At 38.0% G+C, this 24,800-nt stretch overlaps 1 protein-coding gene across 3 annotated transcripts in view; it reads left to right on the top strand.

Annotated features, from left to right (window-relative positions):
- The window catches only part of dab1a (DAB adaptor protein 1a), a 552,095-nt gene that overhangs the window by 131,945 nt on the left and 395,350 nt on the right, over positions 1-24,800 (top strand). For all 3 annotated transcript variants that reach the window (XM_057840958.1, XM_057840955.1, XM_057840956.1), the window contains exon 3: positions 21,320-21,398. The gene's annotated coding sequence lies outside the window, so the exon portion shown is untranslated. The remainder of the gene's footprint in view (positions 1-21,319; positions 21,399-24,800) is intronic.

Below are 24,800 nucleotides of genomic sequence, written 5' to 3'. Positions count from 1 at the left end.
TGACAAGTTCCTCTTTTTTGTGTGCTCAATAATCAAGAGCCACATTTATTAAAACCTCCTCAAAGAAAATCAATTCCACTTTTTTTTTTTTTAAACTCAGCACTAGCGCATTTTAAACAGGCGACTCAATACACCATCACTTTTCAATTCATGTCATTGATTTGAAACATAGCAAAACAGGCTTTAGTAATAGTCTTTTTAACATTAAAAAAATAATCTGCGAGTTTGCATTGATCTGCCCAAATAATAGAGTCATTCTTCTTTTCTCGTCACATTTTCTTTCTTAACTCTCGTCTTGGATTTGTCTATGTCACCGCAAAGAACCCTAATGAGTATTTTGCAAAAAGAGCATGCACTGCAGGCTTTAGATCACTTGGCAGTTTGTTTTTTTCCAATCTCTCGACCAGTAGTAGTTCTACACTTCTCCTCCAACCTTGCAGGGGTTATTGCTTAGTTTCACAGAAAGAACTTGATTCATTTCAAAAGATATCCAAAACAATACGGCCGAGGTCGAAGTGAGGTAAACCTTTCTATGAATCATGTTTTTATGAAATAACAGCTAAAAAAATCTGACACACACTGTTAGGTTTCTTTTTGTCTTTCTATCAGCAACAGTTCGTGAACACCTTTACGGGTTATTGTTTTACATTTTAGGGTGAATAGAATTGATTTCAAATGATACCACTAGGGTAATTTCTGCTTACTTCTTGAATGAACTTTCAGGAATGGTTGTCGTTGACAGAACCCTATTCGTTTTGATTGATAACACCAATTTACAGCTGAGGGTGAAGGTAGAGTATGATCTGCCTGTGCATACTTTTTTTGGGCACTTCAATGGAAGCTTACGATGATCTTTATTTTGTATACTTTAAGAGTATATTTGTACATTAATTGGACGAAATTGCTGTTGAATGGTAATTGTTGGCCTGATCTAATACTCTGTATCTGCGTCCGATACTGCTATTTCTTGAGTATCGGACAGTACTGGATTTGGTCACAAGATCGACAACCGATCCAGTGTTCATGTATGTTTTCAGCACCGTCGTGCTTTTTGGCTGTTGTAATTCAAACCACTTGGCAAACAGCACCGCTATTAGAAACCAATGATAATGAAAGCACATAGAGTAATATTTGTAAATGGAGCCATTTTGAAGCAGGTACCAGCAGGACTCACGTGAAAACATCATTCGTCATTTACAGCGGAGCCAATGACAAAGTTAATTGTAACCCAGGTTAGCATAGTTACCAAATTAAGAGCCATTGATTAAGATAACCATTAAAAGAATACATTGTCTAAACATTAAATTTGAAAGTTGTTTAAAAATCTGTTTAAAAAATATTTAAAACCTGATATAATTAGTATACTAACAATTATTTGATTTAAAAGAAATAAAAAGTAAAAATTTCCGCTACGCTTTTATTTAGAAAATCTCAATTGGCGAAATGCACTAACCTGTAGAATGCGCACTTTCACCGCTATAGGCCCTACCCACCGACGTCACAAAATCACGTGATCGCTGTATTGTTCCGCCCCCTTGTCCGTCATTTTGTGTCTGTATTATCAATGGTCTCAATTGATCGAGCAATTTATAATGCATTTCATGGAAGACCCGGTGCTTTCGGATGCCGTGAACTCACTTGATGCGTTGCATAAAAGGCGTTATGTGAAAAAGCTTCAGTTTATCCATTCGCCAGATCCATATTTGATGCCTAAATCGATGTTTTTCGACCCGCCGTCTTCGCCGTATTTGCCTGACATCTGCTAGCTACCCTGATATGTACAACTATGTTGTCCACACAAAATCAGCCTATTCTCACGAAAGTTTGAAAAACTTTAAGAGCTTGGAGGCTTATAAATACTTCGTTGCTGGTTGGGTGAAACAGGTCCTCGTCCACGAAAATTCGGCAGGAATCTATCTTGTGCTTGGAAAGGTGAGTTACGAAATTTTCAATTCAAAATTTTTTGTTCTTGCTAACATCCACTGTCAAGTCTAATGTATTTCATGTCATTTGTCAATGGAGTTAGGGCTTTTAATGTTTATATAGTTTAGCGATAGCACTCTCACTACATACATAAGTGTATGTTGTCGGCGATTAGCCTAGCAATGATCTTAATTGTGGTTGTCAGCCCAAAACCCTCTAAATATATATTAAATGCATCTTACCAGATATAAAATGACTACTACATAATCTGTGGTAATCGTTTGGAGCCCAGTTTTCTCGTCGAATTGCAGCAGCCCATCTCGCTCTCTCCTCTCCGGGTCTCTCGGAATCCGGTAGAACTTCTAGTCTCTCCGTCTATCTTCTCCGTTATTGCAACCGACCGCCACACACGCCTTCACCATTTTGATTATTAATGTTAACGAGCAGAAAAACACGCCGTAAATAGGAGGAATGTACGTAGCCGTAACAGGTAAACACGATGTGTTGACGGACAATTGGGCGGCACCAGTCAGGAGGCCGGAGTTGTGACGTCACGTGGGTAGGGTCTATTGCTCATTCGTGATTGAGGAAGGGAAACGGTGAGTCCACTTAGAGTTACTGCTAAAAAGATTAAAATTTCATTTAAACTATGACACTAAAACCTTCTTTTTAACTGTGAAAGGTGTATTTTTGGATTACTCGCAAGCACTGTTCATCTTCATGACAAACTGCTTGCTGAAAGGGACTTGGTGAGTTCAAAAATATACTTCCTTATATTTTTTTAATATTTTAGTTCATATTATTTGAGCCAGTGTATGCTAAAAGTGTCAATTCATGATATTTTTGTCACACGATTGTTCTAAACCAAGAAATGGTGGTTAATTGAACGTATGACGTCGCAAAATGTCTCCTTTTTGCCTAGCCTAGCCACCTGCTCTGTCGGTTTATAACGTGCGTCACTGCACTTTTGTCGACTTCACTCGACGATAACTTTATTTTTAATCATACTTAGAGCTCTTTAGTGTGCGAATTAGTTTATTTATTTATGTATTTTTGTGAATTCGATAGGCTATTAAAGCTTGATTCAGAAATGACTGAACAATTGTTGGAGCGAGAAATTCCAACGGAGATACAAGATGGCGAGTTAATCCCAAGACGAACCATTGAACTGTGCCTCACGCAGGAGCGAGACGCACGCGAGACTTCGGTTTGACATCCTTCATTCTGGTAGGATCCACCATATTATTTTTTCCCAGCGGAGGATCGTCCCACCCGGATCACAAGAAAGCAGCCAAAAGAGACTGTAAAAACGGTCATTGATACAGCGAAAAGACAGACTCCTTTCTATTGGAGCCGTTCAGCCTTTTGCTGAATTGTTTTGAGTTACCGCTTCTTGTCATTTTTATTTTTCTACTTTTGTCTTTAATACTTTTAGTGTTATTGACTTAAGAATTTTGTTGATCAACAAAAGCAAAACAACTGATGGGAAAAATTGAATATTGAAACTCAAAATAGAAAACAAACGTCTATAAAATTGAGGAAGTTGAAGAAATCAATTGATTAAAAAGAAAAATTAGAAATCTGAAAAACAAAAACAACCCGGGTTGATAGATCCTAAAAATAATCCAAAAAAAAAAACCTGATTATAATATAGGAAAAGAAGTTGATAAATAGATCCTACAGATAATCAAAAATAACTGATTATAACATAGGAAGAGAACTTAACGGGAGAAACTGACTTATTCAATAAGGGAACAAATTTCCTTTTGTGAAATTTATATTTTTTTCAATTCTTTGTTAACTGTATGTCATTGTATGTATGTTTTTGTTTGTATATAAAAAGTAGGCCGGCAGTTCATAACATAACTTGTCCGAGTCATTTGTTTGGTTTATGCATATACTGCTTCAGTAGTCGAACCTAGTACTAGCCCATAGCAATTGACTGTAATCACGTCATAGGTGTTACATAATGCCAGCATTTTAAAGCGTTTTTTTTTTTTTTTCTTGATCTTTTGAATGTGATTTTTTTTTGGTATTATAAACTTTGAGTTTGAACTATTTGATATTTATATATTTATTTTTTAATGCCTGGTTTGCAGAGAATGTTTGTTGCAATGCAGTGTCATTTTGTAAACCAAAATTAAAAGGATATACATAATACTGGTTGCATTATTATTATTATTATTTATTTATTTTGCATTTTCAATGGTCTAAGAATACATACATATATATAGATCAGATCGCAAGGTTGCAAGTCAAGAGATCTGTATCGGGACACCCGTAAATTACCCTGAACAAAGGGGTAATTAATTTAATTTAATTTAATTTAATTCAACCTAATCGACCAAGGTTGAAGGTCAGTTTTTTGAGGAGGGCCACCAGTATTGATTCTGTAAAAATACAGTCGTTAACTTTTGAAGTTTGATATCATAAACTTGAACTAGACTGATACACAAAATATGTCGAAAGTCAAACACCCATTCTGTCAGCGGGCACTGTTTCTCTCTCACTTCTACAAAGATAATCTTTCCTTTAAAAGGTTTATTGTAATTTGTTTTTTTCATCCAGAACTTGTATAATATTGAATGATATCTGAAATGGTAGAGTTGAGGGTTAAGATCTGAATTATATCAAATAGAGAACCTAATTAATCTTGCCTTTCACCCCAAAAAATATCATCCCCAAGTTAAACATCAGAACTTAAAGGTGCAGTATGATGATTATTTTTGGCACCCCACTAATTACGCTTTTACAATTATAGTGAAGAAAATAAGTATTTGAACACCCTGCGTTTCCTTCTTTATCATCTAAAAAGAAAAAAACAGAAAACATAATTTTAAACGATTTATTTGTGTGATACAGCTGCAAATAAGTATTTGAACACCTGAGAGCAAATTTTAATATTTGGTCAGGTCAGATGTTTCCTGTAGTTTTTCACCAGGTTTGCACACACTGCTGGAGGGATCTTGGCCCACCCATCAGTCAGGTTTCTGGGCTTTCGCTGAGAAACACGGATATTGAGCTCCTTCCAAAGGTTTTCTATTGGGTTTAGTTCTGGAGACCGGCTAGGCCATGCTAGAACCTTGTAATGCTTCTTACGTAGCCACTCCTTGGTTTCCCTGGCTGTGTTCTTTGGGTCATTGTCATGTTGGAAGACCCAGGCACGGCCAATCTTCAGTGAAGATTGTTGACCAAAATTTCACAATACAGGGCCCCTGTCATCCTCTCTTTGCACACATCCTGTCCCATGCGCAGAAAAACACCCCCAAAGCATGATCTACCACCCCCATGCTTCACAGTAGGGATGGTGTTCTTGAGCTAGTACTCATCATTCTTCTTCCTCCAAACATGGTTCTATTTTACTCTCATCTGACCCCAAACTTGCTCCCATGACTCATCTGCATCATCCAAATGGTCATAGGCAAACTTAAGACAGGCCTTGAATTGTGCTCGTTTAAGCAAGGGGACTTTACGTGCCATGCATGATTTCAAACCATGATGTCTCAGTGTATTACCAACAGTAACCTTGGAAACGATAGTCCCAGCTGTTTTTAGGTCATTGAACAACTCCTGTCATGTACTTATGGGCTGATTCCTTACCTTTCTCAGGATCATCGAGACCCCATGAGTTGATATCTTACATGGAGCTCCACTCCGATTGAGATTTACCGTCATGTTTAGCTTCTTCCAATTTCCAATGCTCCAACAGTGGACCTTTTTTCACCAAGCTGCTTGGCAATTGCCCCGTAGCCTTTTCTAGCCTTGTGAAGGTGAATAATTTTATCTCTAGTGTCTCTGGAAAGCTCTTGTTGCAAGTTTGAGTCTTATTGATTTTATGGGGTGGACAGGTGTCTTTATGCTGCTATAAACCTTAAACAAGTGCATTGGATCAAGATAATACATGGAATGGAGGTGGACTTTTATTTGGCAGACTAACATGTATTTCAGGGTTAGAATTCTAGCTGCTACACAGGTGTTCAAATACCTTTTTGCAGATGTATCACACAAATAAATAGATAAAAAAATCATGCATTGTGATGTCTGGATTTTTCTTTTGAGATCTCTTTCGCAGTGGAAATGCACCTGCGATAAAAATTTCAGACTCCTCCATGATTTCTAAGTGGTATAACTTGCAAAATAGCAGGGTGTTCAAATAATTATTTGCTCCACTGTAAATGTTTGTAAAAACATTTAAGGAACTTCTGATTTATCTCAATCAGAACACACATAATTTAAAGCAGCACCCCAAAAATATGGTATGTGTCAAATCTTTTTCTTTTCTTTTCGGAGATTTTTTTCAAGGCAGATACTTGTGAATATTCTCATTCATCCAGGACAGTCGCTATGATGCAATCAATTAGTGCCACTTAATAAAAACATGAGTTATTTCTCACAAATCAAATGATTTTCGAGCTGTATATTAGCTAATCTTTTTTCGGGCTCAGCCTTTGCTTGTGTCATTTACGCGGTGACACAGTGAGCGGCGGCGAGCATCAGTCACCTGGGAACCTCAATTCAATCCTATCGTTATTAAACAGGCATCCAGACATTTTTATACAGTGTAATAAGTTACAATTGAGCTGCAGTGCAAAGCGAGTGTAGCAAGCCTGATCTGTGAACATCCAAGTGTACAGAAACAAATAAAGTTACGGCAGCCGCCGCCATCAGTCTCCATCTATCTCGCACTTTCACAGTAACCAGGTTATGTTACGCCATGCACCATTCCAGTGACGTATGGCCTGCCTCTCAGGCGCTGTGTGACTCTTAAAAAAAACACTTTGAATCCATTTTCTGTCCCGGGTGAGCAATTGAGCTGTTAGGAAAGAAGAAAAATATATAAATAGTTTTCTACAGGAGCAGAAATCTGCCACATAGCTCATTAATAACAATAGCAGTTGTGCATACTTTGAGTTTTTTTGTTGCATTTGTCTCGGGTGAAATTCAATATCACATCAGGGATGCTCTGAAACGGTGTCTTCAGCCATTATTTTAATGTATATTGGATACAGTCACCAATGAGCAAGTAGCCTTTTGCGTCAACATAACTAATTGTGCTGTATTTTGCAAGTGTTGGCTGTTTAATATTCACTGAGAAAAGGATCCCCGTATCATTTCCATATACAGCGATCCCTTGCTACTTCGCGCTTCAAACTTCGCGCCCTCAGTCCATTGTGGATGTTTTTTCAACTAAAAAAATATACATATAGATGAGCCGTCCCGAGCCAGTCGCATAGTTTCAATCTCGCTCCCTCCCTCCCTCCCTCTCCCTGGCCTTTTTTCCTCTGGCAGTGCACGTGCACTGGAGTTGCTTAAAATTAACGATGATTGACAGATGTTTGTGTTTGATCTTGCCAGAGCCGCAAACTTCAAAAGCACCGCAAGCGTCATTCATCGTATCACTTGTTAAACAGTTGCTGTGGCAACTCATTGTGTGTAAGTGAGCAGCTTGAGCGGATTTGATTGGACTCACTCAATAAAGCATTTGATAAAGCCAAGCATTTTTCTACTACTTTTTTTTTTTCTTTTCTTTTAATAATTCAGTGGAACAGCAACATGTTTAAAAGTTATCATCATTATTACATTTGAAGTGCTTAAAAACAATATTTATTGAAATATATATAATGTACATATACAGTGGGGCAAATAGGTATTTGGTCAACCACTAATTGTGCAAGTTCTCCCACTTGAAAATATTAGAGAGGCTTGTAATTGCCAACGTGTAAACCTCAACCATGAGAGACAGAATGTGGGGAAAAAAAACAGAAAATCACATTGTTTAATTTTTAAAGAATTTATTTGCAAATCATGGTGGAAAATAAGTATTTGGTCAATACTTATAGTTCATCTCAATAATTTGTTATGTACCCTTTGTTGGCAATAACGGAGGCCAAACGTTTTCTGTAACCCTTCACAAGCTTTCACACACTGTTGCTGGTATTTTGGCTCATTCCTCCATGCAAATCTCCTCTATAGCAGTGATGTTTTGGGGCTGTCATTGAGCAAAACAGACTTTCAACTCCCTCCTCACCCTGTGGTGTCAACTGTATGTGTGTGTATATATATATATATATATACACACACACAATTCGATAGTCTGTCTATGCTGTTAGCAGCATTAAGCCAGCCAACAAAATTTAGTTTTTTTTTTTTTAAATACACAAGGTTGGATCTTTTATAGAGCAAGTGAATATTTTTTATTATTTATATAAAGTCAATTGCATAAAGACATGGTGTCCATATACATAAACATTTTATTTTAAAACCCCAAATAAAATGAAGTGGATTTTTTTCATGAATGAATTAAAGTATATGTTAATAAAATACTCTGGCTATGCCCTCCAAGAAGTTTTTTTGTTTGTTTGTTTTTTTGTCATATTGCATAGCATTTAGCGCTGTCAGTGGCAGCCGATTAGTTAAATGACTGCCCTATAAAGGGATAATATTTAAGTTTGAACATAGACTAAATGGGAGTGGCATTAATCAGCGAGAGGCCTCTCTTTTTAACGATGCCAAACTGCTGCTCGTCTCCAAACAACCATTCATATCTTGAATAAACAAACTTAGTTGAGACCTTCATGTCTCAACACCACTGTATTTCAGATTTTTACAGAGTAGTCAAGTTTTTTTTTTTTTTTACACTTTTATGACTGTTAAGAATGTTTTACAGTTTTGAATGGGTATATAATCAACAGTTTGAGTCACCTCCTCGGGCATCTGCTGAGGTCATTCCTTTAAAAGAGGTTGCACAACGAAGCCTTTAGACCCACTGTCATCATAAATATACAAGAGCATCTGTTGCAGGTTCACAACTAACACACACGGGCTCCCTGAAGGGTGTTGGCAACCCCCCTCCCTTGACACCAGTGACACCCCTGTCGGCTGATGGCGACTTAGACAGTTCGATTTGCATATTCATCAGCGTTAATCAGCATTCAAGAATACGAGAATTTGAACTTTTTTTCCCCCCCACACTTAATCGCCATATGGTGTACAGCACCCAGGGTGATAGTGAAGTCCGCATACTTAGTTTATGAATGTTGTTAAGGAACAATAAAGCAAAGTCAGTTCATAAAGGACTTTTTATGTAACCTTCGAGGTTCTAAATGATTGTTTCAGTGCCATTGACAGCAATAGACTTCCGATCGACGTTTATCACCAATGACGTACTTGAGTTAAAAAAATATCTTGAAAAGGTTGAGATGCACTTACTAATAGGCCTGCAAAATATATAGTTTGTACTTCGCCTTTGCGATGTTCGCATGTGCAATAGACCCATCGCAGGGTGTGCGACTGTTTTTTTTTTTTTTTTTTTTTTTTTTTTTTTAATAAACACGTAAACTTTTGTTTTGCTTCATATAAGCAGAAAGTGTGCAGAGACATGGCACTTTAATATAATGCAATTTTCATCATTCACAGATGAACTCCATTAGCCAGGATCAAACGGTATTCTCTGAATACAATGTTGTAAAGGTGTAGATGTGTTTATGCATTTCCATTTATTCACACAAATAAATATCTGTTCATTTCGCATGGTTGTACATGATCTTCTCATAGCTGTGTGTTATCTACAGTACAAGGACTTTCGCTTCCATTTTTTTGTTGAGCTATGAGCGGCACTAGGCTGCTGGTTTTTAAATATAAACTATGTTTCTGAGATTCGGGGCACTTCTTCTGGGGCCACCTCATGGTTTCTTGGGAGATATGTCCTGATATATCAGCTTTAAATTACTCTTTCCTTAATAAATGTATATGGTGGAAAACACAGTCAAGGCTGAAAAAGCAGTTTCTGCTCTTGCAACCCTCTTTAAAATAAACTGCTGTATTTTAAGACAAACTGCTGTGTTTGATAGAACAATATGTCTATATGCTGCCATAGCAGATTCATGGGGCATTTAGCCCCCGAACTATTTTTAATTTGTCCGTTTTACCCTGGAGACCCCCATTTACAGACGTCGCGCAACCGCTTTTGCTTTAACCCAGCCATAAAAAGAAAGTAAGTAATTATATTTATTATTCGAAATGTCTGTCATTTTTAGCTTAGAATCATTAATTGATGTCTGTTACTTAGTTTAAAAAAAAAAAAAAAAAAAAAAAAAAAAGACTCCAAAAAATTATGCACTCGCATATTTTAAACTTTTAAACAAATTATGTCACAATGGAGAAAAAAACAGTGCCTGTAAATAAGTCAAGAATATCTACCTCATAACTATCGCTAAATTGTATTTTTTTGTTACTGTCACATTTTCCTCAGTATTTTAGATGATAAATAATCGATCCAAACAAAGAAAAATTGAAAAAAACATTTAAGAGGGTAAATATACGAAAAACAAAATCTCGACCACTCCTTGATGTCTGCGATTTCTGCATCGTAACCCTTGTTATATTACCATGTTTCACCCATAAAATCCCTCAAAAATCCGGCTGTGGCCATTCACAGCTGTGTCTTGACACTCGGTGATACATGCTACTGTATATGGAGGCATTGGATCGAAAAGAGGTAAGTACGCGATAATATCTCGTTAAAATCATAGCGTCTTTAATTATGCTCCTGGTTTCTCCTCGAGTTAGGGTTTTGGTGTTTAATTATTATTATTTTTTTTAGATGCCCTCCTGTTCAAAAGTTTTCTTCCCCCAGAAAATTGACATTTTATGCTTTCCAATGACGTATCACACATGCATATAGGACAATTTCAAAATATGGCCAAATACCTCAAGTAACTTGAAGATAACTTCAAGTCAGTGTTTTCCGCCATATACTATATCTTAGGTGATTTAATTTTGTTTCTGAATTGTGTGTTGTCATCTCCTGTTCGTTTGGATGATTAAAGAACCTGTAAAAAGGAAAAATCGATTTTCTTTTCCTTCAAAAGTGAGTCAACCAAAGTCTTTCCAAACAGAACTATTCAAGTCATCTGGTGAAAATTCTTCTCGTTTTAACTAGGGCTGTCAAACGATTAAAATTTTTAATCAAGTTAATCACAACTTAAAAATTAATTAATCGTAATTAATCGTCACTAATCGCATTCAAACCATCTCTAAAATATGCCATATTTTTCTGTAAATTATTGTTGGAATGGAAAGATAAGACACAAGAATGATATATACATACAACATACTGTACATAAGTACTGTATTTGTTTATTATAACAATAAATCCACAAATGGCGTTAATAACATTCTTTCTGTTAAAGGGATCCACGGATAGAAAGACTTGTAGTTCTTAAGAGAAATGTTATAGTTACAAGTTATAGTAATTTTATATAAAAACTCGGGCTGTCAAAATTATCGCGTTAACGAGCGGTAATTAATTTTTTAAATTAATCCCGTTAAAATATTTGACGCAATTAACACACAAATGCCCCGCTCAAACAGATTAAAATGACAGCATAGTGAAAGGTGGACTTGTTGTGTTTTTCGGAGTTTTGCCGCCCTCTGCTTGCGCTTGGGTGCGACTGATTTTATAGGCTTCAGCTCCCATGAGCATTGTGTAAGTAATTATTGACATCAACAATGGTGGGCTACTAGTTTATTTTTTGATTGAAAATTTTACAAATTTTATTAAAATGAAAACATGAAGAGGGGTTTTAATATAAAATTGCTATAACTTGTACTAAAATGTATCTTTTAAGAACTACAAGTCTTTCTATCCATGGATCGCTTTCACAGAATGTTAATAATGGTAATGCCATCTTGTTGATTTATTGCTATAATAAAGAAATACAGTACTTATGTACCATATGTTTAATGTATATATCCATCTTTTGTCTTATCTTTCCATTCCAACAATAATTTACAGAAAAATATGACATATTTTATGAATGGTTTGAATTGCGATTAATTGCGATAAATTACGATTAATTTTTAAGCTGTAATTAACTCGATTAAAAATTTTAATCGTTTGACACCCCTAATAAAAACCCCTCTACATGTTTTCGTTTTAATAAAATTTGTAAAATTTTCAATCAAAAGTAGAGTTAATAAAATAATAAGAATAAAAATAACAATAATAAGAATAGAGTGAACAAAGTCTGAGTAAGTTTTATGTGTATTTTGCATAGCTATTTTGATTGGGAATGCCAGTTCACTTTGCATTGTTGTTTAACTGTGTGAGAATAGGGCCTCATTACTACAGACTGAAGTGCTTTTGTTTTTGTGAACATTATTTTTTGTGAGAGACAGGAATATTATTTTTTTTGTGCTTTCACTAAATGATACTTATGTTTGTTGTGAAGGAGTTGCCGAAGCTTATGCCAATAAACGGCGCGGTCCAATGAACGCCTGTGTCCACTCGCCTTTATAACATATATATATCTGTACATATCTTACCCAAAATACAACAAGAGACATATAATTGCCACTAAAAGAAAGAAAACTTACAGAAATATGTGTGTAGCACAAATATCACAATGCAACAGCATAAATGTCTCACAACTACTAATTCTCCCACTATTAGAAGGAATAACATTAGTATGGAACGGCGCTGCCCCCGAGCGGCCGGTGGCATTCTCTTCACTTTTAATGTGCATAAACAGCGTCATTGTAATCTGTTTGAGGCAATACGTGAGTGGGTCATTCAGTGCATGCGTTGTGTCAAATATTTTAATGTGATTAATTAAAAAAATTAATTAACGCCCGTTAACGTGATAATTTTGACAGCCCTAGTTTTAATATCTGAATATATATTGCAAACCCCCAAAATGTCGCAATGTCAGTTTTTTTCCAATATTGCTGAACATAGCTATTTGCCACGGCTTTGACGGAATCTTGTCATTGCAGAAGGAGCGAAAAAATTACCCTAATATGTTCCAAAGAAAAAATATGCAAATAACTGACTGTGACTAGCAAACTGCTGTACGACATACTTTCATGTACAACGACTATGTCCATCTATCTCCTTCCAAACGAACTCTACTTATACGGAAGAAGACTGACTGCAGCTTTCAAATTGGCATTTAGGACTTGAGAATACACATAAATTCTAATAGCCGCCTTCTCAAAGTGAACAGAGGAGATGAAAGCGAGTGTGAACCAAGAGAGAGAAAATTCATTCAAACAGGTGTCGTTTACAAGTGTTCCATCTCGTCTTCACCCCCCACTCTCGGTGCAGTGCGATGAGGAGAACACAGGTTAAGTTGCGTGAGATCACCGTGACAACGCATGCAAATTCGCCCACAATGCTGCCTGTCAATCTCTCGCCTCCTGCTTCAACTGTACGCGTGGGTCCCAATCAAAGCGTCTCTCAGCTTGTTGCCACTCTTTCTGATTTTTCTCTCTTGATTGTTCATTTCCTGAGCTGCGGCCCACATGTGCAGTATGTGAGTGTTACTTCCATGTTTATCCCTTTATATAGGGTTACTCATTATCTCTTTGGCTGCATTGACAGCTCTAGACGTACAATCCATTGTGACTGAATCATGAGCATTTGCAGCCAGTCCTCCTGGTTTAAATGTATTGGACCTCAATGCTTAACAATAGCAGACGATGATTTAAGTACTTAAAAAACAATCTGAAGTTTTATTGGGGCTATAGCCACTTTCTAAAAATTTTTATTTTAAAATTTGTTTTAATTTCATTAATTGTGTTTATATTAACATTATATTAATTACATCCGCCAGAAGGTAAAACCTACAGAAGGGAGGTTGTATTCAGTTCCATACGTTTGCTTGTGATCATGGTAACTCAAGAACAAAGAAAGGCATTATTTTCAAATTCGCTGGATATATTTGTAATATAAAACACAGGAGGTGATGAACTGATGGCTTCATAACATATTAGTCTATGTAACTCAAATTTGCAGGCTAGGCGATATGATGACTAGAGAAAGACTGATGACATTTTGGGCATGAGGGAAGAGAATGCCCAAGCTACCAAATATGGCAATGTTTTGGAATTTGGCTGCTTTAGCAGTGGTCTGCTCTCTGAGTGCTTTTCTATGTCATACATTCATTTATTTATTATAATAACGAATATACAGTGGGGCAAATAAGTATTTAGTCAACCACCAATTGTGCAAGTTCTACTTGAAAAGATTAGAGAGGCCTGTAATTGTCAACATGGGTAAACCTCAACCATGAGACACAGAATGTGGAAAAAAAAACAGAAAATCACATTGTTTGATTTTTGAAGAATTTATTTCCAAATTAGAGTGGAAAATAAGTATTTGGTCACCTACAAACAAGGAAGATTTCTGGCTGTCAAAGAGGTCTAACCTCTAATGAGGTCTAACAAGGTCTAACGAGGCTCCACTTGTTACCTGTATTAATGGCACCTGTTTTAACTCATTATTGGTATAAAAGACACCTGTCCACAATCTCAGACAGTCACACTCCAAACTCCACTATGGCCAAGACCAAAGAGTTGTCGAAGGACACCAGAGACAAAATTGTAGACCTGCACCAGGCTGGGAAGACTGAATCTGCAATAGGTAAAACACTTGGTGTAAAGAAATCAACTGTGGGAGCAATTATTAGAAAATGGAAGACGTACAAGACCACTGATAATCTCCCTCGATCTGGGGCTCCATGCAAGATCTCACCCCGTGGGGTCAAAATGATAACAAGAACGGTGAGCAAAAATCCCAGAACCACACGGGGGGACCTATTGAATGACCTACAGAGAGCTGGGACCACAGTAACAAAGGCTCAACCATATGTCGCAATGATATGCTTCAATTCATTGCCCATTGGTGGTCCTCCCGTCGTAGATTGCAAAGAGATGGGCATTACAGAGCTCGCCTTGTGCGTTAAAGAGCATACGACACCAGAAAAAAAGTCTTAAATGGCATTATTATGTGAATTAGAATCATATTTTGAGACGATTCGACCATATACAACAATTTAGCAAAGCGCAGATGACGAGAAATTAGTCTTTTAATCTGCCGGTTAGCCACGCCTACAATTATAGGGCTTTAGCGTCCCCAACAGGTGGATGACGCCAGCGGTAGACTAGGCTCATCGGTTTTACTATTCAGCCCATTGAGGGGGAATTGTTCAGAACGAGGAAAACGAGACGAAGAGAGCTGCAAAATGTCATTGTTTCAGTCTCTCTACTCCCAATATTTTTACAGGATATTCTTTTTATCCAAGTATTTTCCCCAATAGCTATATAAATGGCTTGAGAAGGACCAGTCAGCCCGTCGAGGGGGAACTATTCACAATGAGGAAAACGCGACGAAGAGAGCAGCAAAATGTCATTGTTTCTGTCTCTTTACTTCAATATTTTTACAGGATATTCTTTTTATCCAAGTATTTTTCCCCAATAGCTATATAAATGGCTTGAGAAGGACCAGTCAGCCCGTCGAGGGGGAACTATTCACAATGAGGAAAACGCGACGAAGAGAGCGGCAAAATGTCATTGTTTCTGTCTCTTTACTTCAATATTTTTACAGGATATTCTTTTTACCCAAGTACTTTCCCCAATTGCTAAATAAATGGCATGGTCATGACAAATAACTTGTGCTAAATGGAATATAAAATCATAAAAATCCATTTATTCAAGACGACATGGCAAAATTACTCCATAATGGTCAAAACAGTCGACTTTACCTTTACTGTCACACCTGCCGAACGATATTTTATGACACCTAAATCGGACATATGTCATTTCCCTTCCCCGGCTTCGGAGAATGTAAACAGACCAGAAGGAGTGACAGCTAGCCGACATGCTAACCCGAACCGAGGGATGTTTCAAAGTCTTCGAAGTGGAAAATCACACATAACTAGCCTGGATTATTTGACATGACGACCCGGTTGTCGAGTTTCTTTGCGGATCGGCAAACCGCCCGGCGGAGAGCAATTTACAGTTCGTTCCCTGGAGGAGGGCGGCTGGAATTGTTGTGTAGCTAACGTGCTAACTGCTAATGAGCGTGAGGATAGCTTTTTACATGCCTATCAATGATCAAACGTAAGTAGTCCTTTATATAAAGGAATTTTATAGTGTTTACTTTGTAATCACTGTATTCGTATTTGACATAATACAAAACAAGATGTTTACTCACTTCCTTGTAAGTCCAATGGTCCCACAGTAAATATCCACGGTGAATGGGAACCTTTTGAAACTCCAAAAAGGCGCATACGCCTCTCCCGCATACAGAATGATTTTTCTGCAGCCGTTTGGCTGGCGTGATGCAAAAAATAAAAGTATTAATCCGCAAAATCAGCTGAATCCTTCGTCCTCATACACAACAGTACACTGTAGCGTGAAGAGGACGTCTTCTACCGTACACGTCACAGCGCCCTCCTCCTCAATGCGAGACCGAAGCCGGAAGTCACTCATTTTCCTGGCGCGGGATTCAAAAAAACTAAATAAATATAGCGATCGCTTCCACACACATCCAAGCGGTCCATATCATTCAGGAGCATAAAATACCGCGTGTATTATGAAATAAACATGCTTTTTCGTGTCACAAGCACTTTAAGTCTCCGCTCAGCCAGCAGCGTGGCAATAAAGTATAGTAAAGGAGTTAAAACTATAATTATAAAAATGGGTAAGGGAAAATGAAACTAAGAAAGTGAACTGCGTGGTACCTCAAGTCACACAGCCGGGAGATTGGTTTCACTTTCATTACTTTTTCGCCTGTCAAATTGTTGCCACTTCCAGGAGAGTGAGGCTCACGAAACGGCTGCCTTGAGAGGTTCCACCTGACTCGGCCACTGTGATGCACACGTCCAACTGGTTTTCCCTATATACGCAACGCCAATTCATGTTCCTATTTGTTTATTTCCAAGTGCCGAGTGCGCAACCGAGCAAAGATTGTAAAATCTCAAGTGATGATTTTAGGCTTTCGTTGTTGTTTTCTCAAGATATCTATCAATCACAAGTTGGCGACTATATAAAATACTGTATATACACACATAGGCACAAACACTCTATATGGCTCTCGTAAAATCACATTTTTAAATATGTTGGGTGTTTTGGCTCTCTCGGTCAAAAAGGTTCCCGACCCCTGATGTAGATGTTAATATTGTGGCCTGTATGGCTTTAAATCAGATGGATTTGAAACTGGAGGCAGTCGTTCAGGTCCTCTGCGTGTTCGTTTTCAATTCAGGTGAGACGGCTAGACGGGATTGCTCAATAAAGACTGGAGTTAAGAGATCAATACTGCGCAGTTTTAATTTCAGAAATTTCTGGGTGCATTCAATGTCAGAGCAAAGGCAGTGTAGAGAAATGCACGCTAGACAGATGGCTCGGCGTTGCTTATATGCTGTACAGATGAGGAGGTGTGTCTGGAACGTTTGGTGATTAGGTCATGAGTCTTGCTGGTAGGCAGTTAAAAGTCCATGATTATCTGCGGCAAAACTAACTGTCAGCAGTTTCTGTGAAAAACAACTCTATTTGATTGCATTAGGCAAGATGCAGCAGTTTCTATGAAAAACAACTCCATTTGATTGCATTAGACAAGTTGCATACTGACTTCACTACATATGTGGATGCCAGGTCCTTATGAGGTTTAATTTTTTAAAATTACCAAAATAAGTTACTTGCTCGGTAAAGGATTAAGCTGGTTTGCCATTTTGTATTGAAGTGGACATTTTAGGGTCATTTTGGCCATTTTCCTTCCAAGACATGGGTAAGGCTATAATTCCGAAAGTTTTTTTCATTACATGTGGACTAAACACGGTGGTGATTTTTTATGATGTGTCATAAAACACAAAACGCTTTAAGCAAGTGAATTCACAAGCTTTCATTGACTTATGCAGGTAGGACGTGAGCAAACTCACAGAAACATCTCCGAAAATACTGCGAACCTGCACTTTTTGTTCGACATTGAACTTTTTGGGAGGATTTTGGGCATTGCCAGGCAATCTTCAAACATAAAATTGACGAGATTTTGCCTGTTTGCTAGCAAAATTGAGCAAGAAATGTGTGATTTTGCACCTATTACCACACACTAGGGGTGTTAAAAAAAACTCGATTGAGATATATTGCGTTATTAAGTCATGCAGTTCTCTCATCAATTCAAAATCCGTCTGTATCAATCCTTAAAAATGTGTTTTTGATTGAAATAAACAAATAGCTGCAGTTCTACTCTCGTCCACTGGTTGGCAGTGTGCAACAGCGTTGCCTTGCAGTCTGCTGAAGTAACAACATTATTTTAATCCAAGTAGAGATTTGTGTACGTCGTCCTCTAGTGGTTGACCGCCATTACTAGTTCTTTCTACACCTCTAGCAGCCTAGTGTCAGTCAATGTTAACAGTAATATTAGCTGCTAACGGCTGTCTGCAGGCAGCACACTTCAGCTTTGGCGGATGGGTGACTTCCGGTCGTTTTGCTCGGTTTAGTCATCTGAAATTTAGGCTTGTTTTGGCTTTTTACTGGCCAAACGTAGGCAAGGTCCTGCATGTAAGCAGGTCTGAACTAAAGCAAGTTTGCACTAAAAAAAGAGAAAATTATATAATGAAAGCCATATGTTGTTCAAACATAAAACAAAAATTTTTTTACTTGAGTGCTGGATAAGGTTTCAGAAATAAATCGATATAAATGTACAGTGGTACCTCTACATACGAAGTTAATCCGTTCCAGGACCTTGTTTGTAAGTCGAAATGGTCGTATGTCGAGCAGGATTTTCCCATAGGAATACATTATAATTCCATTAATTCGTTCCACAGCCCAAAAACCTTCACTAAATCCTTAAAAAATACTGCTGGTAGTATTAAAAATGGCAATTACACATAGCAAAACAAATAAATTATAAATCAAAATCGGAATAATAATAATAATAATTCCTATATTAATGTAACGAATCGGGTTCTAATGTGGCGGACGTTTTTTGCTGACCCTGAACGCACAGCGGGGCTGACGTGCCAGAGACAGACCGGTGAGCTTGAATTTCACTTTCACTTTGAATGTTTTCTTGAGAACACCGTCAATAGACCCTACCCACGTGACGTCACAACTCCGTCCTCCTGACTGGTACCGCCCAATTGTCCGTCAACACATCGTGTTTACCTGTTACGGCTACGTACATTCCTCCTATTTACGGCGTGTTTTTCTGCTCGTTAACATTAATAATCAAAATGGTGAAGGCGTGTGTGGCGGTCGGTTGCAATAACAGAGAAGATAGACGGAGAGACTTGAAGTTCTACCGGATTCCGAGAGACCCGGAGAGGAGAGAGCGAGATGGGCTGCTGCAATTCGACGAGAAAACTGGGCTCCAAACGATTAACACAGATTATGTAGTAGTCATTTTATATCTGGTAAGATGCTTTTATTATATATTTAGAGGGTTTTGGGCTGACAACCACAATTAAGATCATTGCTAGGCTAATCGCCGACAACATACACGTATGTATGTAGTGAGAGTGCTATCGCTAAACCATATAAACATTAAAAGCCCTAGCTCCATTGACAAATGACATGAAATACATTAGACTTGACAGTGGATGTTAGCAAGAACAAAAGATTTTGAATTGAAAATTTCGTAACTCACCTTTCCAAGCACAAGATAGATTCCTGCAGAATTTTCGTGGACGAGGACCTGTTTCACCCAACCAGCAACGAAGTATTTATAAGCCTCCAAGCTCTTAAAGTTTTTCAAACTTTCGTGAGAATAGGCTGATTTTGTGTGGACAACATAGTTGTACATATCAGGGTAGCTAGCAGATGTCAGGCAAATACGGCGGAGACAGCGGGTCGAAAAACATCGATTTAGGCATCAAATATGGATCTGGCGAATGGATAAACTGAAGCTTTTCCACATAACGCCTTTTATGCAACGCATCAAGTGAGTTTACGGGATCCGAAAGCACCGGGTCTTCCATGAAATGCATTATAAGTTGCTCGATCAATTGAGACCATTGATAATACAGACACAAAATGACGGACAAGGGGGCGGAACAATACAGCGATCACGTGATTTTGTGACGTCGGTGGGTAGGGTCTATTGCGGCAGACAGAAGGTGTTTTTGTTTTGAATAAGTTGTGAAATAAATGATAAAAACGTGGCGAAGTTGGCGATTTCTTTGGAGATGTTACCACAATAAGAATTGTCAGCTTAACTTATAAAGACTGGCGAACGATGGTCGGAGGAGGACCGTGGAGATGTATTGTTGAGCCATTTCACGGATGCCCACCCTACGCTCATATTTTTCTGTCATTTGCATCTTCATTTAGAAGGTAAGCGTCAACTTTTTCCTTGTTTCATCACCTGTACCAACCTTTTCTGAAACCAGTGTTGATTTGTCACACAAGAAAATCCGCCGTGCATTCGTCTGCGGTGCTGCCATTGTCGTCGTATTTCGAGCATGTCGTCGGATGTAGAAACAAATGGCGAGTCAAATTTTACGTCGGATGTCGAAAAGTTTGTGTGTCGAAGCGATCGTATGTAGAGGTACCACTGTACTTTTATGTCCATTTTGATTTGGTTTTGTCTAAAGTGATATACAAATATCGCAATAATTGTCTTCAAGTGTAGTATCAGGATCGAACCATGACCTGTAAATCGTGATATGAATTGTATTGCCAGACATGAGGGAATACACACCCCTACAACACACAGTTCCAGAATGCAGAGTTAGTCTCTGTCAGTAATCACACATACACAACTTAATCAGTCGAGCTCCAACATGCATTCTCATAAGTTCTTGTTGGGATCGTGAACTAGCATTTGTGTATGTTTTGGGTCCCAGTGATACTCTACCCGACTCTTTGTTTGTTGCCAACAGCACAATTCGCATGTTGATATCAGCTCATTAGGATCTTCGGAGTTGATGTATGTAGATTATTCTACTTGAGTCCTTGCGGCTGTGAGTGTATTTTGCACGTGCATTCAGGTCTGTGTATCTGACATGAATATGCATGACTCCAAGAAGGACAAAGAGATTGATTGCTCTGTTCTTTTACACACACAGCATTTTCCCCCCCAGTCAGATTCTTTTTTTTGGAGATGTTAGTCAATTTTATGGCTTCTTCTGGTCATTCAGATCCACGCATTAATCAACACCTTTATGTATGGAAGCCCTAAAAACAAGTTTGAAACTGTAGATATGTATTTGCATTTATTCACACAAATACCTATCTGTTCTTTTCACATGGTTTTACATGATCTTCTCATAGCTGTGTGTTATCTACAGTACAAGGACTTCTGATCTTTGTTTTTTTTCTTTTCTTTTGTTTTGTCTAGTTATGGGCGCCACTAGGCTGCCTTTAAATTACTCTTTCCTTAATGAACGTATATATCTTAGGTGATTAATGCTTTCTTTTTGTTCCTGAATTGTGTGTTGTCATCTCCTGTTCGCTAAAAGAATTAAAGAACCAGTAAAATGGAAAAATCGACTTTCTTTTCCTTCAGAACCCTTTGCAGAACAGGATAATTGTTTAGAATAACGGTTAGAGGTAGTCAATCTTTGGGGGGGGCTTTTCTTACTTTGGTTTGAATCTTCTATTTGTTTGTATACAGGAGGTCCGCGGTTCAGGAGGGTCTTTACCTACAGCGGCCGTGGCAATGAACTAGTTTGCAAGTCGACCCGGCTCTAAAGGTAAGGATTAGTTCATTTTTTAAATGTTTTTTATGCCAATGCTTTGTCAATGGCTAAAAGTGTTTTTCATTTAGGTATTTTGGGGTGATACGAATGACTGAATGAATTACTTCGTGTGTGGATATTGACAAACTATTGTGAATTAGGAACCATTTTTGAGGTTTCATTGCATTGCTCTTCTATGCTGCTTGTGAGTAAGCTATCCTTACTGATATTTAGCTGTGTACACCCCGGACTAGTTGCCAACCAATCGTTGGAGCTTCAGTCACAAAAGAACAGAAAAAGAAAATTGAAGCTTAAAATCTGAATTTAGAGTTTGTAATGTAAAAAAAAAATAAAGCTCTTTGCCTGGAATGTGATAGACATGTAAAGAGAATCACATCCAAATGAGTTAAAACACATATGAAATGGAAATCTTCAGTGAATTAAGGATCACATGTACACAGGCTTTAGTCCATAAAAGAAAACTACTAGATCCGGTTAAAATGTGGTTAAAATATGTATATGCTTTTGTTTGTAGCACTATTTTAGCCTTGTGGGGGCAAAAGAAGCCTGGCGACCCACCACGCTTATAAAGCATTGGGGTGTGCTTGAGTGCATTACTGTGCACAGCCAGGGCAGGCTACAACAGCTCAGACCTTTAAGATAATTTTTTGCTTCTTTTTTTGCTCAATGCAACACTGCCAAGTAAAAATGGACTCTGGATTCTGTACATAAATTTGAGCTGATATAGCCTCTTGCGTCTCTTTGTTGTGCAAACGTTTTGAAGTGACCAACTTGAATGATTCATGGCGCTTGAGCCCGTGAGACTTTCCAGCTTCACCACTACAAACGACTTACTTCCACTCTTGTACGCACGCTTCGGGCTTCAGCGAGACGCGTGTTTCAAGCTTTTATTTATTTATTTATTTTTTTATAAACATCCACAGCAACCTGTTGCACCAGAATGTAAACACTGCTTTGTCATTGACAGAATGAGGTGACTGGCTTGTCATGTTTAACTAACCACCATTGATTCCCAGTGATAGGGCGGTTTGGTGACTTAATTTCTGAAAGCAGTATTTGCCTGTTCGAGTGTAAATGCTGTAAAACACACATAATCGTAGATTGATGTTAGTTTATATTCTGTATTAATATTCTGTGCGTGACTGTGAGTGTGCGGAGCAAAATAGACATGACTCCTGTAAATTGGACATGGATGTCAGCCTTGTAATCCAATCACGGTGGGGCCTTGAAATCAAATTACAGCCAGCATCTAAGAGATGGGTTTGTCTACAGAGTTCCTGTGCCAAGCGCCAATGGCTTTACCGGTGTAAAAAAAATGTTGAGCAGTCTTACAGATGCAAACGTGTCGGTCAGCGCATTTTGGAATCTGGGTTTGTGCTCGATAAATCAGCTGTTAATGGTTGATGGTGGATAATTAACATTTAGCCAAGCAGCAATTTTGTTGATGATGTGAGCTGCTAATTTGACCGCAGATGATTTGTATTTTGATTAAAGAGCGTTGACTACAATATTGAAACAAAAATGGTCTCTCTTGACTGTGTCCTTTGCAGTGCTGATTCTTGAACAGCTGAAGAACCGATGTGTTATTTTTTATACTGGTTTTTAGAGTTGTCTGATATTATCAGCCGCCTGATAATATCGGCCGATAAAAGCAATTAAAATAATTGGAAAATATCGTTATTGGGTTTGCGCCCGTATGTATGATAGGTTATAAGCCAATGTACAAACCTGCAGCCTTGTACATCGGTTGGTCACAGTTTGCAGGGTCGGTCACATCAGCTGTGCTTAGAGTGACCTCTACATGTTTCTACACTAGGGGTGTGACAAAATATAGAAATGTAATGCAATATATTGTGATAGCTGTATTTTATTGCATTGTAGCGTATTGTAATTGAAATACATCTACACTGAAAACTTCATTATAAATGTCCAATTCCTAAAAAAAGGGTTGGGTTACCTTTACTGAAATAAATACTTCGAACCCAAATTTTTGGAACGTCCAAAAAAAAAGAAAAGTTTCAGTCAAATTATTTTTGTTTCTCTCAAATCCATGTGTCCTATAATTGCCTGTATTTGTAATGCTTTGTCGCCTCATCATTGTTAAAGCATTCAGTGGGGCAGCAATATAATGGCGTACCGCACGCAGGCTATTTTTAGACCGTGACATCATAAAGCGGAAGTAAAGCCGAAGGGGGACATTATAGACCCGCCCTCGCATAGACACAATGTAATTTGTGCTACTTTTCTCCGGTAATCTTTCAAAAACGAACATGCCGATCATGCATTGCTTTTTTGGAACTTGTAGAAACGCCTCTAGACATTACGACACATGAAGGATGTTTTCTTCATACGTTTCCGGAAACCAAAAACTCGGGAAGAAAAAATGTGAAGACTGAATCAACTTGCGCGGACTTTAACACCAGCTCGGTGAATCCATTCACATTTCATATGCATGAAACATTATGTAAGGTAAGCCATTTTTATATTTTTAACTTATTTTTTTAGCGTAACGTTGAGCCGTACTGCTTCTGTCTGACAATGAATGACCTGAAAAGAATTACAATGGTATCTGACTGCCACTGTTACCGTTTCTGTTATATATATATATAAAAACAACTTTAGTAAGGGGTAAGTGTAAATAAATTATAGAATTAAGATGTGTTATTAACAGTGTTGGGCACATTACTTTAAAAAAGTAATTAGTTACATTACTCACGACCTCTTCCAAAAAGTAACTGAGTTAGTAACTGAATTACTCTATAGTAAAAGTAACTAGTTACCAGGGAAAGTAACTATTTCCGTTACTTTAAAAAGAACTTGTTGCATGTCAAAGAATTTGAAATTTTCTGAGCAGTATTCGAGTCAGTGGAATAGAGAAGAGAAGACAGGTAGTTAACTTGTTAGGTGCTTCAGCAGATTTGCATTGCTTACCACAGATGTCGACAAAAGCTTTGCCCCGGGACATAAATTGCACATTACATGCAGGTTCTTTCCTTTAATTTCGACGAACTTGAAATAGTGTCTATATCTCCACCTCTTAAAGGACAATTTTTCTTCTGAATGCTCTGCCATCCCGACCCTGTGCATCTGTTTTGCGTGTGTGTGTTTGCCGCACGCGCTGTTCCGGTTTGTTTGTGAAATCACCGGCTCTGATTGGCTTACTACGACACATGACTCTAACCCTCAGCCAATCACAATCACTTCCATCGCATCTCTCGAGGGGTTGCATTAAGGTAGGCTCGTTTCCCGACAATTCACGTCATCTTCAAAGCGTCTGCCGTCCTAAAGATGGAAGCAGAATTATTGCTGGCTGACAGTGGGAGATGGGAACGAGGCTAGCATCAGGTGTAGCAAACACAGAAACGTTACCAAACTTTGGAAAGCATTGTCTAATTG

The sequence above is a fragment of the Corythoichthys intestinalis genome, chromosome 7 (genome assembly GCF_030265065.1).
Source record: "Corythoichthys intestinalis isolate RoL2023-P3 chromosome 7, ASM3026506v1, whole genome shotgun sequence".
NCBI lineage: Eukaryota > Metazoa > Chordata > Actinopteri > Syngnathiformes > Syngnathidae > Corythoichthys > Corythoichthys intestinalis.
Note: the sequence above shows the minus strand (reverse complement) of the source record. Positions and strands in the feature narration are given on the sequence as shown.